General features: G+C 43.0%; 1 protein-coding gene across 3 annotated transcripts in view; it reads left to right on the top strand.

Annotated features, from left to right (window-relative positions):
- The first annotated feature begins 429 nt into the window (after window positions 1–429).
- GPR20 (G protein-coupled receptor 20) overlaps window positions 430–16,064 on the top strand; it is a 39,336-nt gene continuing 23,701 nt past the window's right edge. Inside the window, exons 1-3 of one of the 3 annotated variants that reach the window (XM_074202772.1) lie at window positions 514–598; window positions 3,959–4,036; window positions 13,275–13,405. The gene's annotated coding sequence lies outside the window, so the exon portion shown is untranslated. Of the gene's footprint in view, window positions 599–3,958; window positions 4,037–13,274; window positions 13,406–16,064 lie in introns of all 3 variants that reach the window. The other 2 variants (XM_074202771.1, XM_074202773.1) reach the window with 2 other exon arrangements.

Below are 16,064 nucleotides of genomic sequence, written 5' to 3'. Positions count from 1 at the left end.
TGGCCTCCCTTAGACTGTAAGCTCCCTGAGAGCAGGGGGTGTTGTTTTCTTTTGGGGGGTTTCCCTTAAGGAGGAGTGCTGTGGCTTTCTTTGTTTCCCCAGCACTTAGCACGGGGCCTGTCACACTGAAGGTGTCTAATAAACGTTTCTCCACTATTGACTATGGCACTGGTGCAGCTTGGACCCCAAGACGGGGCGCTCTCCCCAGGCGGCCCGCCTTCCTTGCCCCTCCCCAGAGGGCACCCACCTTGCCTCGGGCCGCACACGTGCTCCTCCCAGCCCCCCGCCCCCCGCCTCCCCTCCGCTGCCCCCGGACAGCCCCCACTGCGGCGCCTCCCCTCTCCCCACCCCCCCTCAGCCCCCGCCCCGCCTCCTTGCCCCCAGCTGGAGCCGCCTTTGCCCAAAAGGGGCCGGGGCTACTCAGCAAGCGCCTGACGTCCTACCCCGGGGCCCGGCTGGCTCCCCGAGGGACCTCAGGGACAGCCGACGGACGCACGGCCGGCGGGGGACTGAAGCTCAGCGGCTCGGCTCGCCAGAGGGACCGCAGGGGCGCAGGGCTCTCAGCCGTCCCCTTGCAGCTCTGCCCGGCAGCGACGGAGTAAGTGAGGGAGCGAGCATCCATGGGTCCCGTTATCCCCAGCAGGGTTAGGCTGCGGGAGGCGCTGGAGACCGGGCTGGGTGGGCACGGGGGGCTCCTGTCCGGGCTTCGGAGTCGGGACGCCCGCTATCAGAAGAGGATGGGCAGAGAGGTCCTGCCCCAGCGTGGGGGAGCTAGGGAGAGCAGGGACCGAGGAGCCAAGCAGAAATGAGGGCCAGGTCGGGTCTAAAGGAGAGCTGTCGACCCAAAGGGACCGGTCTACAAGAGACGAAGTTCAGAAAGACTCTGCAAACCTTGTCTGTCAACCTTTATTCCTCTGGCGAGCTAGACGGCATAAATAAAGTACAGGTCTCAGAGTCTGGAAGATATGAGGTCGAGTCCTGCCCACTGGCCAGATGACCCCTGGGTAAACCACTTAACCTCCCAATGCCCCAGACAACTCTCTAAAGCTATAAATTGCAAACAAAGTGAGATTTGGTTGGGTAGAAGTGTCTGTTTGCAGAGCCCTATAAGAAGGAAATCCTCGGTCCAGTTCATCTCCAATGAAAGTAGGAAGCAAGAACTATAAGGGAACCCTAGAAGGTAGGCTGTAGAACAGTGTTACTGGGAGAAAGCTCCAAACATAGAATTTGGGGTGTCAGAGATGGAAAAGGGTCTCGGAAACTATAGATAGCCAAGATTTCAGATCTAGAGCTGGAAGGGACCTCAGAGGCCATCCAGTGCCTCCCATTTCCCCTACCTCCCCCCCCCCCATATTTACAGGGAAGACTTGCCTAAAGTCACAAAGCTCTGATTCTGGAGACCTAGTTCCTTTCCCTGTACCTGTTCAATTCTCTTTATTCTAAAAATGGGGAAATTGAGGCCTGGACTTGTCTAAAGCTCATCTAATAAATCAGCAATGGAGCGGTGGGGGGGGGGGGGGGGGGGGGGGGGGGGGGGGGGGGGGGGGGGGGGAGTTAGAATTCAATTTCTAAACTAAGGTTCTTTCTACAAATGTAAATTTGGAACTAGTTATAAGAGACTCCAAGGCCCAATTTAAATCCCATCTACTTTAGGAAATCTCTCTCAAACTCTTCATTCCAGTGCTTTCCCTCCATTATTTTCTATTTACCTTGCATGTAGCTTATTTGTACATACTTGTTTGCTTGTGGGCTCCCCCATTGCATTATCAGTAACTTGAGGATAGGGACCGAATTTTGCTTCTTTTTATATCCTAATATTTAACACAGTGCCTGACCCATAGAAGGTGCTTAATAATGTTGACTGATTGAATGTTGAGAAGAAAATATCAGGATTTTAACTAAAAGATGGGTTATATAGATCTTTTTGGTGCCCGGGACTGGGATTGGGGAGACAAGTGGCCAAACTTTTCCTCTCTCTAAGCCTCAGTTTCCTTCTTTGTAAAATGGGTATTATGCATGACTTTTTTCCCTCGCAGGATTGTTATGACTTTCAAAGGAGAAAATGTATGGAAAAGTGCTTTCAAGAAGGTAAAAGACTATATGGAGGGGGCTGATAGTTTATCAGGGCAGAAGGGCTTGCATCATTGAATAGAATTGTGAACGGGAACAAGTCTTCTCAAGTGAGTTTCCATTTCCTTCTCTGTAAAATGAGGGCATTAGACTAGTTGGTCTCTAAACTTGCTTTCAGTTCTAACATTCCATCTTCTAAGATCCCTTTTGTTCTGTCATAGAATCATGGGATCATAGACCAACTTCTAGTTATCTACTCCAAGTCCCTCTTTTTTTATAGAAAAAGGAAACAGAGATTCAGAGAATATTAGTATTTTGCCCAAAGTCATAGAGGTAGTGAGTGGCAGAAGATATGGTCCCAGGTCCCTTGCACCCCTCCGCGTTCTTTGTTCTGTATTCTAAAGTCCCCTCCCATTCCACAGGTCTAGTTTCTCTAAGCTTCTCCATGAAAGGGGAGGTATAGCAGGACTGGGTCAGAGAGGAGAGTGAGGCATCTGTCCAGCAGCCAAATATATTCATGACTCAGAAAATCCTCCTTCATGTCAATCCTTAGTTTCTCCTGCTACAGGAACAGTTAGACATTAAAATCATAGCATGGTAGGGCTAGAAGGATCAGAAGAGGTCAAAGAATGCAACCAACTCATTGAGCAGATGAGAAATCTGAGATTGAGAGAACTGAGGGGAATTGCCTTAGATTACTAAGGGAATAAAGCACTCAAATCGAGTTCTTCCCCCGCCCCCCCCCCCCAGGGTTACCAATCTTCTCTCTACCATGTTAGGGGATAACAAAGGTGTGTGTGGGCACAGCATTCTCCATCTTGGATCGTGGAATCCAGCCCACCCTTGCTCATGAAGAGTAAGAGACTCAATGTCCAGGGATGGTGGGCAGTTAGGTCCTTGAGAAGAGATTTCTCTGCTCCTTCATTGGGTCAATAGGGAGCATAAGACTTGACCACTGTGTGACACTGACATAAATTCTAGGACATTGAAACTGGAAGGAATTTTAGAGATAATCTAGCCCAACATCCTCATTTTACTAAAAAGAAACTGGAGCCCAGAAAACTGAGCAGAGTTGCTAGAGGTCTTGCATGTTCATAAATAGCAGAGTGAGGACTCGAACTCACGGTCTCTGATCCCAGTTGTACTGTTCTTTTTCACTCTACTTTGTTCTTTCTTGGAATCATCTAATTGGATGCTTCTCCCTCCCTTCTTGTCATTTTATAGTTAGGAAAATTGAGGCTTGGGGGAGAGGGTGACCTGCCAGAGGGTGCATAGAAAGTCACTGGAGCAGCCCAAGATTGGCACAGGCTCCTTTTGACCTGCTCTTTGGATGACAGCAGGAGCAGCCTCAACAGCCCAGGGCAAATTGCCAGGAACACAGTCCCCGGTTGGCCCTGTGAGAATGCAGAAGAAAGAGAGATCCCAGTCTGGTGGGGGCTGGAGGCTGGGGACCTGCACCCTTCCCCAGGGGGCCCATGGGCACTGATAGAAGGGAATGAGATGAGACAAAGGGGTTTCTAGCCATGAGGGGTTGGAAGAAGCTTTGGTCTTTAGCCAGAGAAAGGGTGGGGATATGACATCAGTCCAAGGCAAGCGCCTCAGGCAAGTTTGGAGAATGGACTTGGAGGAGGAGGTCCTGTTGACAAAGACCAGCTGCAGTCTCCCTGAGAATGAGACTGGGAACGGAAGGAGCTGGTGCAGCCCCAGTGAATTGAGATTCTCCAGGCTTTTCCAAACCCTTTCAACGTCCAAATCCCCTAGAGTTTTACTCTGACATGAAGGGAGAGAGCTGAAGCAGATGACCCCCACCCTCATCAAAGGGCAATCATGATCATAATTCCCATTTCTCTGGTGCTTTAAGGTTGACAAAGTACTTTTCTCTCAACAGCCCTGTGAAGTAAGTAGTGCAAATGGATAGAGTATTGGATTCAGCATCTGGAAAACCTGGGTTCAGATCCTACCTCAGGTATTTACTAGCTTTGTGAATCTGGGAAAGTCACTTAACCTCTGTTTGCTTCAATTTTCTCATCTGTAAAGTAGGAATTGGCTAGATGGCCTCTAATGTCTCTTCAATTCTAACATTCTGCATTCTATTCAATTTTAATCAACATTTATTTATGAAGGACCTACCTTTTGCATGAGGCCCTGTGCTGGCTTCTGGTGATATAAAAGCAGCCCTTTTTGGCTCTAGGGCCTCTTATCCCACCTGAATTGGTAGGTCAGGTTTCCAGAACTTGGCTACCTCTTCCCTCCAGTTCTATAGTTCTCAGGGATCTTTTTCCTAATGTTCTATGCTTGATCCCCGCTTCTAATCAATACCAGTTATTACTGCCCTTGTATTATTTGCCAGTGCCATTTACTATCTCATTTTGTCAATTGATTTATGTTTGCTATCATCAATAAACAGCATCAATTAGCTTTCACAAGGGGATATGTGTGTGTGTACTTTTACAGAAGCATAGAGACATAGGAAATAGGGAACCCCTTCTCCACCCCTTAGGTTCCAAGGGAGAGTGGTCTCAGATTTAAAGAGGTTGCTAGCTTAGCCATGAATGCTTCCTTGAGTGCAGGACCTGGTTACTAGCTTCTTTTTGGTTCACTACCAGGTTGGGTCAAGTAAGTCCCACCTTGGAATCTTGCTGGTTCTTTGCCTTCTTTGCCTGGCTTGACTGTGATGGCCACACCAACTCTACTATGGATTCCCTTCCCTGGACCTCTAATGACTTTTTGGATCTTTTGAAGTTCACAAGGACAACACTTCTTTATCCAAGATCATGAAAGAATAAATACAAGATTGACAGAAGAAATAGTTGGATATATGTTCATGAGGTTCATGGCACTTTATATAGAGAGATAAGACAGAGGCAGCATCAGTCATAGAATTTCTTATTTGTCCTGAATTAGGAGAACAGTTAAAAATCAGTCCACAAGCACTTATTAAATGTCTACTGTTTTTCCAGGAAGCAAAAAATAATACAATAGTGCTTACAAACTTAAAATGGGTATGAAGTATAAATAGAAGCCAAAACAGCAACAAGGCTAGAACTAGTGAGGCCTGGATTATGTCAATGGAGAATGATATGGGAAAAATATATTATAGAGATAGTAATTGTGGTGCATCTGCATAGGTGAGAGATAGACAGACAGATAGGAAAAGAGAATGGGAGGACAGAGAGGGAAGATGGGGAGATGGGAGAGGAAAAAGAGAGAGGAAGGAAAGGAGAAAAGGTGGGGGGAGAGGCAAGAGGAAGGGAGGAAGAGACAAGAGACAGAAATAAAGGGAGGGAGACAGAAAGACAGAGACAAACAGAGAGAGAGAGAGAGAGAGAGAGAGAGAGAGAGAGGAAGAAAAGGAAGAGAAGAGAAAGCAAGAGGAAGGAGAGAGGGAGGGAAAGGAAGAGAGAAGAGGGGGAAGGAGAGGAAGGAAATAAAGGGGGAGAGGAAAAGAGAGAAGGAGAGAGTGGAGAGTGGGACAGAGAAAGGGAGGGAGAGATAGAGACAGTGAAGAAGAGGAAGAGAGGGGGGAGGGAAGGAGAGGGGGAAGAGAGAGGAGGAGGGGAGAGGAGAGAAAGAATAATAGAGAGGGAGAGAGAAGAAAAGAGGGAATGGGAGAGGGGAAAGAGAGGGAGAGAGAAAGGGAGGAAGGGAGACAGAAACAGAGAAGAAGAGAGAAAGATGGAGGGGAGGGGAAAAGAGAAAGAGGGGGGAGAGGAGGAGAAAGGGAGATGGGGGAGGGAAAGGGGGGAGGGGAAAGGGACAGAAAGGAGAGAGAGAGAGAGAGAGAGAGAGAGAGGTATTTCAGAAGTCCTTGCCCATCTGGAGACCTGTTTTTAATGGTGTTGACTTCAACAATAAATAGCAAAACTGGGATGAGGGGCAGGTTTGGGAGATGGTAATATAGTTCAATTGTGGATATAACAAGTTTGGGGTGCTGTGGGACAACCATGCAAAGATGGGATCAGGCAGTTAGAGAAATGCCATTAGAGCCCAGGACTGGAGCATTCAATTGCATTATTCAAAAAGACTGACTAAGTACCTCTGGTGTGCAGAGTAGGTGGACGTTTAAAATTGAAACAGGACACGGTCCTTGTCATCTAAGAGTTTGCAGTCTGTGGGAGGTAGGGAATATGATATAACGTTTATATACAATATTGCATAAGGGCATCAGAAAGGTACAGATCAGAATGCTGTAGAAAGTCTAAAATTTAGGAGTCATCTTTATAGAAGTGAACTTTGAAATCATGGGAGCCACTTTGAGAAAAGACTGAATGACAACCCCAAGTATGATGTTTTGGCATTGGATTAGAGATTTAGTGAAGAGAGCACGGGATCTGGACTGAGGAAGAACTGAGTTCAAATCCAGCCTCTGCCACTCATTAGCTGTATGACCCTGGGCAAGTCAGATAACTTTGCCTCAGTTTCTTCATCTGTAAATGAGTATTGTAAGGATAAGATTAGATATTTATAAAGTGCTTTGCAAAAACCCAGTCTCTGCTCTCAAGGAGCTCACAAGCCTAATGGGAGACAACAAACAAACAAACATATATAAAAACCAGATAGAGGGCAGGAGAAATTGGAGATACCAGCCAGGGGAAGGCACAAAGTTAAGGAGGACAGAGAAGGGCTTTTTATAGATGGAGAGACTTCAGAAGGAAGCCAAGAGGTGGAGAGGAGGAAGAGGATTCCAGGAATTGGGGAGCAAAGAATGAAAATACTTGGAGTCTGGAGATGCAGTATCTTGTCTGAGGAAGGGAGCCAGTGTCACTGGTCCTCAGATTATGTGGGAGGGAGGAAGATGTAAGATGACTGGAAAAGTGGAAAGTGGGCAGGATATTAAGGGCTGCCTGGGGTATTGCTCAGAATTACACAGACAGTATGTGTCAAAAGCAGGACTTAAATTCAAATCTTCTTGATTATAAGACTAGTCCCTTCATGTATTATTTGTGTCAAAGGCAGGATTTAAACTCAGGTTTTCCTGATTACAAGGCTAGCCCCTTTGTGTATTATATTTGTCAAAGGTGGGATTTAAACTCAGGTCTACTTGACTACAAGGCTAGCCCCTTCATGAATTACATTTGACAAAGGCAGGATTTAAATTCAGGTCTGCCTTAGGAGGTAGTGGGTCCCACATCCCCAGATGTCATTATACCTTTGCTTATTCCTACTTTTTTCTAGGACTCCAGAATTCTTCCAGTCATTCACCTTCACAGCCTTTAAATCATTCTTAAATCCTTAGCCTCCCTCATCCCATGTATACATTCACTTATTTTTTTGCTCAGTAGCATCTCTTGCATATATTCCCTTCTCCCACCCATGTAGACCTTTTTTTTTGGTTCAGGACCTCTTCACTTCTACACCTATTGTAAAAGCCTCTGAATTGCTTTTCCTATCTTCAGTCTCAGCTAGCTGGTGAAGTGAATAGGGTAAGGAAGAGCAGAAAACTCATCTTCCTGAATTTCAAATCTGACTTCAGACACCTATTAGTTGTATGACCCATAGCAAGACACTTGCCCTTGTTTGCCTCAGTTTCTTCATCTGTAAAATGAACTGAGGGAGGAAATGGCAAACCACTCTCCAAATGGAGTTAGCTGGACACAACTAACAAACTCCTGAACACCAACAATCTCAAATCTCTCCTTTTTCTATTTTCTTTTTTTTTAAGGTTTTTGTAAGGCAATGGGGTTAAGTGGCTTGCCCAAGGCCACACAGCTGGGTAATTAAGTGTCTGAGGTCAGACTTGAATTCCTGACTCCAGGGCTGTTGCTCTCTCCACTGCATCACCTAGCTGCCCCACCCCTTTTCTATTTTCTGCCCAAATTCTGAAAGGCTTTTCTAAAGCTGGAGTAGTCATTCCTCTGATTCTTAGACTCCAGTGGCTCCCTATTGCCCCAAGGTTCAAATACAAACTTCTCTAAAATTTAAAGCCCTAAAAACCTGAATTCCACTTTTATTTCTTAACTAATTACACCTCAAATCCTTCATGTACTCAACAGTCTAGCCAAGTTGGTTATTTTTTTATTCCTCACACATTGGATTCTTTCTCCTCTCTCCATACTTTTGACTGAGTTGTATTGCCTGCCCCCCTCATCACCATCTCTAGCTCCCCTCAAAATCAGCTCAAACACCATAAGTGGGTTAGTGGCAATTATGAGTAAAATCAAGCTCTCTGGATTTGATCCAAGCTTGGGGCTCTTTATCTTCCACCCAAGTGTCCTCTCTCTCCTGGCTCCTTGCCCATTGCTAGCATAGGACTGGGCACAAGGGCTGGTTTGAATACAGGTGTGGAGATTAATGGATGGAAAAAAAGATTATCCCCTCTCTTGTCTCAGAAAGATGATGACTCACCAGAAGCAAGAATTTTTCAACCTCCAAACCTAACTGGAAAGGAAGGAGGGAAGGGTCCCTCAGGAAATAATGGGTTTCTTATCATTGGAGGTGTTCAGTGAGCACTTGTGTTAGTGATAATGGGCAGGCATTCCTGCTGAAGCAAGGGTTGGACTAGTTGTTCAATCACTGAGTATTTTTAAGTCTTACTATGTACCACACATTTAATTAAACAGTGGAGATACAAAGAGAGACATAAGAAGGACCCTATCTTGAGGAGAACACAGTCTAATGGGGGAGACCATGAGCAAAAGAATAAGTCCAAACAATGTATATTGTATAAATTGGAGGTGATCACTAGAGGGAAGGCTTTAGATTTAAAACCTCCCATAGAATGGGATTTTATCTGAGATGTTAAGGAAGTCAAGGAAACCAGAAGACAGAGGAGGAAAGAGAGCACTCTGGGCAGGATGAACAATTAGACTTGAATTTAGAGATGGAGTATCGTGTTCTTGGAAGAGCAAAGGGACCATCAATCACTGGATTATAGGGTATATCGAGGGAACTGGAAAGGTAGTAAAGGGCAGGTTATGAAGGACTAGCTGCTCTCTGAGGATTCAACTCCTTTTCTATGATTCAAAGCATTTTGATTTCTTGAACTGATGCTTCAAGACCAGGAAGTTTACAGAATCATGGAATCATAGAATGTGAGAGCAAAGGATCCCAAAGGCCAACAACTCCATTCCAAACCTGGAAAATAATTTCACCTACAAGAATTCCTAGCAAGTGGTCATCCAGTCTCTGCTTAAAGACCTCCAATAAGGGGAATCCTTCTGCTTCCTAAAAAAGTTCGCTCAACTTCAAGGTGACAGTAATTATTAGGCAGATTTTTTATTCTTACCTCATATTTAAATTTGCCTCTTTGTAATTTGTACCCAATATTTCTAGTTCTCTTCCCTCTCTAGAGTCAAGGAGAATAAAGGTTTCTTTTTCTATATCTTAACCTTTTACATTGTTTTTGTTGTTGAGTTGTTTTAGTCACGTCTGACACTTCGTGATCCCCTTGGGGTTTTATTGGCAAAGATACTGGAATGGTTTGCCATTTTCTTCTCCAGTTCATTTTGCAGATGAGAAAACTGAGGCAAACAGAGAGTTAAGTGACTTGCCCAGGATCACATAACTAGTGTCTGAAGTCACATTTGAACTCAGATCTCCCTGACCCCAGGTTTGATGTTCTCTCTCTCCTGAGTTATCTTAGCTGTTCATTCCTTTTATATACTTGAAGACAGCTCTTATGCCCCTTGCTGAGTCTTCTCTTGTCCAATTAGCCTCCTTTGAACCATAAGAAGCTTGAGTATACAAAGAAAGTCCAAAAAACCCAGTCTCTGATCTCAAGGAGGTCAGAAGCCTAATGAGAGACAGCAAGCTATCAACCATGTATAGAAACGAGACAGAGGACAGAAATTGGAAATACTGGCCAAAGGAAGACACAAAGTTAAGGAGGATCTGTAGTACCACCAATTGACCCTCATTATGATTTGAATTTGAGACTCTTCTATATAGTTTACTCTTCTTTAGAGACCCTCAAAGTTATTAATGTACTTTCTAATTTCTTCAACCATAATGCTCAGAACTGAGTACAATACCAGTCTTATGTGATCTGGTCAGATCAGAGTACAGTTAAACTATTTCCTGAAGTTATAACTCTTTTAAGAATAGAAAACTGAATTAATTGTTTGTTTGTTTGTTTTTGGCTGCCATATCACACTGCTGACCCCATTGAACTTGCAGCCCACTAAAATCTCCCAGCTCTCTTTTAGCAAAATTGCTGTCCACCCATGCTTCCTCCATCTGGTTCTTGCAAAGTCAATCTTTTGAATACAAGTTCATTATCGTTCATCTCTATTGAATTTCCTCTAATTTTGATTCCATTCCTCTAATTTGATTCCAAGTGGTCTGACTTGTCAAGATGGATAGATGGATGAACTGGATGGAATAAGCATTTATCAATATCTATTCTATGACAGATATTGCCGAACATTTTATAAATGTTATTATCATTTGATTTCAGGATCCTTCTGAATCCTGACTCTGGTATCAAATGTATTGATCATCCTTCCCAGCTTTATGTCATCTGAAAATTTGATAACAGTGTCATCTAATCTTTTATACAATTTAATGATTAAAAAAAGAGAAAAAAAAGAATTTAAGAAGAATAGGGCTAAGCACTGATTCCTAGAGCTCTTGAAACCTCCTTCCCTCTTGACATCAGATCAAAATCCCTTTCCAGATTCTAGATAAACTGCTGCCATTGCATTCCATTGGTCTTATATTAGCTTGACAAGCTTATTTAAAAAAGGGAAATGAGGTCTTTGAATAAAAAGAGAGATGGTGAGCAAGGAAACAATGACAAATGGACAGCTAGGTGGTGCCGTGGATAGAACACCAGCTCTGGAGTCAGGAAGACCTGACTTCAAATCTGACCTCTGACATTTTGACATTTACTAGCTGTGTGTAAATCAATTAACTCTGATCGACTGTCAAAAAAAAAAACAGCAGAGGCTGCTTGGCTTCATCCAAAGCAAATCTTTGAATGAATGAATGAATGAATGAATGAATGATGGATGGACAGATGAACAAATGGTAGAATCTAATGGTAGGATTTTAGCTCTGAAATAAGGTTGATAGGAAGGTCATTTGGGACTAGGCAGTCCTTTTGTCAATGATTCCTTCCTGGTCTAAAAGTGATCAACTTTGCTCTTGAGGAAAGTGGTTAATAGTCAGTGGAGACCTGGAGTCAGGCCAACCTCACTGCCTGGGCTTTTTCTGGTCCTGTTCTATTCTGTGATCACCAAGAAATGTCGGATTTCACAATTAGTGTTTCAGTACACCTTGAAACTCCTACTGCTCTCTTAATTAAATATACCTTAGATATTACCCATCCCCCTCCCAATGCCTCACTTTAGAATTTCCAGACCCTATACTCCGACAAACTTTTTTTCAGTTTACAATACTTCCTCTCTTATTCTTTCTGTATTCTGGAGTCACTGTGTCTTGGCTTCCTCCACATGATAGTGGTCACCTTGTCCTGTACCATTTGCACTTTCCCTTATCCATTCTGACTCACTGGTCATTGGGAGGGAGTCAGCACACTCCTAAACTCTCCCTCTACTATCATAACTCAGAAGCCTCTCTTCTTTTGGAATTCACACAATCAAAACCTATCACCGGATCCAATTTCTGTTAGCTGTTATCTACTGATTCCAGGACATTCTCCCTCCTTTTTCAAAGAATTCAGTGCTTAGTTCACAAGTTGCCCTCTTCACTCTAACTTTTTTATTCATAGTAGGGTTTTTCAATATACATGTTGATATTCCCTCAAATATCTAACATCCCAGATCCTTATTCTACTCAATTCTTATGACCTACTTTTATTCTTCTTAAGTTTTATGCAGGAATGGTTCTATCCTTTATCTTGCCATTTCCCATAAGTGGAGCCCTTCCAAGTTTAAAAGCTCCAAATACATTTTCTTTTTCATATTGTAATGTTTTATCTTCCCTTTACTCTCCTCCTCTTTATCCTCCCCAGTACCTCTGATAATCTCAGTGCCTCCTTATTTTCCCCAGGCATCATCTCTGCTTCAGCTCTATTCTCTTTACATTCTCAGCTTTTTGGTAAACCAGTTTGAATCTGTAGTGTCCTTTATTCTTCAATCACTGGCCCCCTTAACCTATCTCAATGACACCTTGCCTAACCCCAGCCCTGTATTACATCTGCCTCCCTTGTTCCTACTCATGTGTTACTCAATAGAACTGAAGGAAACCACAAAACCATGCTGGCACAATCAAATACATCTGTCTCTGCCTACTCTCTGTGCTCAGTTCTAGCCTGTCCTGTTAACCTGGATACTGTTCCAGTGTGGAAAGGGAGGGCCCTCTTTTTTCAATGTCTCTTGCTCACTGGGATCTCCCCAGGGTGATTCAAGAATATGCTCTCCACTTTGGAAACAGTGGCATAGAGTGGTTAATAAGTATGTCAGAGAGCAGCCCAACATTCTAGGACTCTAGAAGCAGAATAAGAGGCTGGAGGAGAGCTGAGTCTTTGCTGAAGGCAAAATAGGGGAGGGAAAAAGTACATGGGAAGATGCGTCACAGTCAAATACCACTGAGATTCTATCTTTGTCCTTCTGGAGTTGCTGGCAGGGCAACTGATAAAAGGCAGAAATAGGAAGGAAATTGGGTTAGGGAGAACTCTCATTGCTAGTAGAAGGGGTGATTTCAGAATATAACCAAAAAAGTAGCATCAAGACCGTTCCTCTTTGTGTGGTATGAGAGGGCATCTCTATGGGATATAAGGGAGGTTTGGAGGTCTGAGATATCTCTAAGTGATATAAGGGGCCTGAGGCATCTCAATGGGGACATAAGGAGTCTGAAACATCTCCATAGGATATAAGGATCTGAGGCATCCCTAGAGGATAAAAGGGACCTGAGGCATCTCCATAGGATATAAAGAGCCTGGGGTATCTCCATAGAATATTAGGGGCCTGGGGTATCCTTAGGGAAGGTAAAGGGTGTCTCTATCAGCATGGAATGCTCCAAAATATTCACCCCATTAGTCTCTGGATAGGGATGACTCTAGAGGAGCTAAAGGGATTAGGAGCCAAAATGAGGAAGAAAAATGGTGATAGTGGAGATGGAGGAAATGAAAGTAGAAGAGTAAGAGCAGGAAAAGGAGGAGAAGAGAAAAGGAGAGAGGAGGAAGAAGAGGAAGAGGAGGAGGAAAATAGGAAGAACAGGAAAGCAGCTTACAGTAATGAAAAATGCTCTGGATTTGGACGTCAGAGATCTGAGCTCTGTATGACCTTGATCATTTGTTCTAGTTCTAGACTATGATGACCTTTCCCTATTCCATTTTGGTTTTCTACACCATGAAAAAGTAGAGCTGAACTGGAGACTACGTGACCTAAATTCTGGTCTAGGAGGTATTGCTCACTTGCTACTATAACCCTGGGTGAGTCACTTTGCTCTGAACTTCAATTTTCTCATCTGTAAAGTAGGGACTGATGTCTAAAATGTGTGCCAGTGCTAAAATTTTAAAATCCATGGTCCTAATGGTGGAATTTCAGGCACCAAGATACTGTGAAAGGCAAGAAAGCTCTCCAGAGGGGAAAATTCTAAAACCACAAGCCCTGAAGTGTAGCTTTGTCCCCAAGGCAGAGGCAGTGACCCTTTCTTTTTCTCTGGACTCTCAGGTGCTCTTCATGGACTTTTTTTTTGCAAGGCAGTGAGGTTAGGTGACTTGCCCAAGGTCACACAGTTAGGTAATTATTAATGTCTGAGGTCGGATTTTGAACTCAGGTCCTTCTGACTCCAGAGCCGGTACTCTATCTACTGCTCCACCTAGCTGCCCCTTTTCATGGACTTTTAACTGTTAGGAATGTCTAATTGCCCCCGACTGGTTACATAGAATAATAGTTTTTAGAAGCAAAGGACTTTTATCGATTATCCTGTGTGCATGTGTGTTGTGTATGTATGTGTATGTTTGTGCAGTGATCTTGTGCTGCAAGTTGCTCTGATAGGAGATCTAATTTTGAGGACAGATTGTGCTAATCATAATCATGTGGTCATGGAAAAGTCAGTTCATCCATCTGAACTTGTGTTTTTTCATTTGAAAAATGAAAATAGTAACATTTCTATCTTACAGAGTTGCTATGAGATTGTATATATGAAAATGTTTGTAAAGTAAAAATATATGAGGGATTTTTGCCATTTTATCTAGGGGTCCTGGCCACCATAGAGTGGGTGGTGATAGTGAAAGAAGCAAAAAAGAAAAGGAAAAGAGAAATGTGTTGAAGACATATCATACTTCTCCTGAAGGTCATCAAGGCTCATTTTGTTGTTGTCCAGTCATTGTCATATCCAACCCTTTTTTTTTTTGCAAGTCAGTGAGGTTAAGTGACTTTTTCAAGGTCACACAACTAGGTAGTTATTAAGTGTCTGAGGTCATATTTGAACTCAGGTCCTCTTGACTCTAGGGCCAGTGCTCTATCCACTGTGCCACCTAGCTGCCCCTGCATGTCCAACTCTTCATAATCCATGAACCATAGCCTGCCAAGCCATTTTATCCTCCACTATCTCTCTTTTTTTAATTTATTTTTTTTAGTTTTTTTTAAGGCAAACGGGGTTAAGTGGCTTGCCTAAGGCCACACAGCTAAGTAATTATTAAGTTTCTGAGCCGGGATTTGAACCCAGGTACACTCCTGACTCCAGGGCCAGTGCTTTATCCACTACGCCACCTAGCCACCCTCTCCACTATCTCTTAAAGTCTATCCAGGTTCATGTTTACTGTTTCCATGACACTATCAATCTTACCCTCTGCTGTCCCCTTCTCCTTTTGCCTTCAGTCTTTCCCAGTATCAAGGTCTTTTCCAATGAGTATCATCTTCTTATTATATGACCAAAATATTTAACCTTCATCTTCAATATTTGACTTTCCAATGAATACCTTGAATTAATTTCTTTAATTATTGACTATTATTAACTAATTTCATCTCTTTGTTATCCAAAGGATTCTCAAAAGTCTTCCAGCATCACAATTCAAAACATTGATTCTGCAGTGCTCAACTTTCTTTAGAGCCCAACTCTCACAGCCGTATTATTACTACTGTTAAAACCATAGCTTTGACTACAAAGACTTTTGTCAGCAAGGTTGTCTCTACTTTTTATTATGCTGTCCAGATTTGCCCTATCTTTCCATTCAAGAAATAAGCATCTTTTAAATTCATGACTGCAGTCATAATCTGTAGTGATCTTTGAGCCCAAGAATATAAAATCTGACACTATTTCAATTTCTTATCCCTTTGTAAGCACATGATGGGACCAGTTGTCAAGATCTTAGTTGTTTTTTTAATATCAAACTTCAAGTCATCTTTTACACTCTCCTCTTTTACCATCCTTAAGAGGTTTCTTTTTTTTTTTAGGTTTTTGTAAGGCAAACGGGGTTAAGTGGCTTGCCTAAGGCCACACAGCTAGGCAATTATTAAGTGTCTGAGACCGGATTTGAACCCAGGTACTCCTGACTCCAGGGCCAGTGCTTTATCCACTACACCACCTAGCCACCCCTTAAGAGGCTTCTTAATTATTCTTCAGTTTCTACCACCAGAGTATCATCTGTATCATCTATAAATATGAGATTGTTGATCCTTCTCCTGCAACTTTAATTCTGATTTTTCATTGCCTGGGATTTCATGTGATGACACTATATAGCCTTGTCATACTCCTTTTCCAATCTTAAATCATTTGATCATTTGATTTTTTTTTAACTGTTGTTGCTTCTTGATCTAAATACAGGTTCCTTGGGAGACATGTAAGATGAACTGGTAATCTCATCTCTTTGAAGATTTGCCAAAATTTATTGTGATTCACACTAAGGCAGCTTTTGTTTTCCAATCACTTCCAGTTGTATCTGATTCTTTGGGACCTCATTTGAGATTTTCTTAGTAAACATACTGAAAGGGTTTGATAATTTTCTTTTCTAGCTTATTTTATAGATCAGGAAAGAGAGGCAAAAAGGGTTAAGTGATTTGCCTAGGTCACATAGGGAGTATAAATACCTGAGACAGATTTGAATTTAAGAAAATGAGTCTTCCTGATTCTGGGGCACATACTCT

The sequence above is a fragment of the Macrotis lagotis genome, chromosome X (assembly GCF_037893015.1).
Source record: "Macrotis lagotis isolate mMagLag1 chromosome X, bilby.v1.9.chrom.fasta, whole genome shotgun sequence".
Classification (NCBI taxonomy): Eukaryota; Metazoa; Chordata; class Mammalia; order Peramelemorphia; family Peramelidae; genus Macrotis; species Macrotis lagotis.
Note: the sequence above shows the minus strand (reverse complement) of the source record. Positions and strands in the feature narration are given on the sequence as shown.